General features: G+C 42.1%; 1 non-coding gene across 1 annotated transcript; it reads right to left on the reverse strand.

Moving 5' to 3' along the window:
* Positions 1-1,832: 1,832 nt before the first annotated feature.
* On the reverse strand, positions 1,833-1,906 carry Trnas-cga (transfer RNA serine (anticodon CGA)). The gene has a single exon. It is a non-coding gene; the product is annotated as a tRNA-Ser (tRNA).
* Positions 1,907-2,775: the final 869 nt, after the last annotated feature.

Genomic DNA, 2,775 nt, shown 5'->3' on the forward strand with positions numbered 1-2,775 from the left:
TCCGTTACAGACGCCATTTTAACAGCTCCGTACAGCGCTGCCACCTGTCGGAAGTCAATGAAACTATACGAGACGAAGCGGGAATGTTTGAAAATATTCCACAAGAAATTTACGGTTTTTTCAACCAAAATTGGCCGAGAAAAAAATGTGTTGCATTACTTATTGAACTGCCCTCGTATTCTGAAACTTAGGTGAACAAGTATCACTGCCAAGCCTGTGATAGTCTTAACACAGTCACTCACAATCCCTTTCACTCACGTTAGCAAGTTTATGGTGTTGTATTTCCCGAAAACGTAATAGCTACAAAAATACTGATTGTTTTTGATTGAGAATGCTAGCCAAATATTAAGTCTGTCGGTATCTAATGCAGTCACAGTTTTTAGCCACCGACCTGCTCAATACGCCACGCGGAATATTTGTCTTTTCTCGTCACAAAATTCACTTAAAAATTCCGAAATTTCTGCACATCCATCGGAATAATTATGCCGTCACTTTCCCACACTTTTGATGTATGTTACACTGCTAGATCCGGCAAGTTATCATTTCCATCGGAACTACTAGTACACACATCCGAACTGTTTCATGCCTCGGCTCCGACTCTACTCTAGAATACTCTGTCTTCTCTGCCAGCCGAGAAAGGCGCGCGAAGAATATTACTTTACCATTGGTCAGTTTACTCAACAGCCAATAGCAAAACAACATTCTCCCGCGTCAATCCGCGCTTTTCCTCAATAACCAATCGCAAAATAGTAAACCTAACGACTGCACTTTTTAGCGACGTAATTATCTAATATGCTGAAGTTTTGCTTACGCATAAAGTTATTTACTATTGTTATTTATATCTGAATTAACTTTCCCTTTACCATAAACTTACTTTACAAATCTATTCTACAAAAATCCCCTTTCACCATATCCATACTTCTTCGAAATGTTCCCACACAAATCCCACTACATAACTCGTTAAACAATTATCTTCATACCAACGTTAAACCACACTCACGCATCATTCATACTGCTAAAACATATTTATAACGTTTTACATACACAAAAAGAAATAATAACACTTTATGAAAATACTAGAACAGTTCATGAAAAACATTCTATTACTTTAGTGCACTCTAGTGGGCACAATCGAAACTAAAATCACTGTCCCCCTATCCAATATTGTCCTCTATCGGCTGATACATAAACTACGTGCGCGTCCAGTCTCGCGTCACCATCTGTCACTATCCAGCTCTGACACACATCTCCCACTTAATCGCCTCCAAGGCAGGATCGTTATACGGCGCTACGCCTCACCTCCAACCCATTGGTATTCCAAACCGTAAGGCCTGCTTTTTACGTTGAAACCATTGCCTCAGTTCTTCAACACACACTGAACAAACTGTGTGGGACCCAAGGCTTATCTTGATCGCCTAACTATATACCAAAACAGGCGAAATAAACTTTTTCATCAAAATCGGATATGTTTCTTTGTTGTTTTTTGACGGTATAGTTACCACAAATGTAGCAGAAGCAATCTGGCGTGTTTATACATCCTCTGGTAGCCATTGTCCATAACACAACTTCACAACACAAGAAAACAGTCACTACTTTAAAGCCCCAGTAACAACAAGACGTGAACAGCACAGAGTGAAGAGGTACCGTTAACTGAAGGACAACAGCAGAAGCTCACAGCTTGGAGATGGCGGGGAAAGGGGCAGTGCGACAGACAGGCACTGACATGGAAATACTGCTGGTTTCTCCTATTTACTCTTTATTTTGCGTATATCTGCTATAAAAACGGCTAAATAACAGTTTATGGAGAAACTTCCTGGCAGATTAAAACTGTGTGCACCGACCGAGACTCGAACTCGGGACCTTTGCCTTTCGCGGGCAAGTGCTCTACCATCTGAGCCACCGAAGCACGACTCACACGCGGCCCTCACAGCGTTACTTCTGCCAGTATCTCGTCTCCTACCTTCCAAACTTTACAGAAGCTCTCCTGCGAACCTTGCAGAACTAGCACTCCTGAAAGAAAGGATATTGCGGGTGCACACAGTTTTAATCTGCCAGGAAGTTTCATATCAGCGCACACTCCGCTGCAGAGTGAAAATCTCATTCTGGAAACATCCCCCAGGCTGTGGCTAAGCCATGTCTCCGCAATATCCTTTCTTTCAGGAGTGCTAGTTCTGCAGGTTCGCAGGAGAGCTCCTGTAAAGTTTGGAAGGTAGGAGACGAGATACTGGCAGAAGTAAAGCTGTGAGTAGCAGGCGTGAGTCGTGCTTCGGTAGCTCAGATGGTAGAGCACTTGCCCGCGAAAGGCAAAGGTCCCGAGTTCGAGTCTAGGTCAGTGCACGCAGTTTTAATCTGCCAGGAAGTTTCATATCAGCGCACACTCCGCTGCAGAGTGAAAATCTCATTCTGGAGTTTATGGAGATCCTAAAAACCAAAATTCAAACTCACTAGCGTGCTGAAATATCGATAAAAGCTAAAACTAGACAAGCAGTTTGTGAAATAACTGTACGTGATGGAATTTTTTCACTATTTTTCCCGAAATCAGCGTTGAAAACACTATAAAATCACTTAATAAATTTGAAACAATTTTTATGTTGCAGACCTGTGTTATAGCAGATATCATTACTCCAGGCCATACATACTAGGCAGTGTGTTGTGTTCTGTCTTGTACAGTCTTATGATGATGATGATATAAATCTCATAAAACTTCGCGCTTAATTGTTGGTGCGGACCGAAGGAAAGTTGGCAACTCTGATTCGACCAGTGCTCGTGTATCTA

Source organism: Schistocerca nitens, chromosome 12, assembly GCF_023898315.1.
Source record: "Schistocerca nitens isolate TAMUIC-IGC-003100 chromosome 12, iqSchNite1.1, whole genome shotgun sequence".
Classification (NCBI taxonomy): domain Eukaryota; kingdom Metazoa; phylum Arthropoda; class Insecta; order Orthoptera; family Acrididae; genus Schistocerca; species Schistocerca nitens.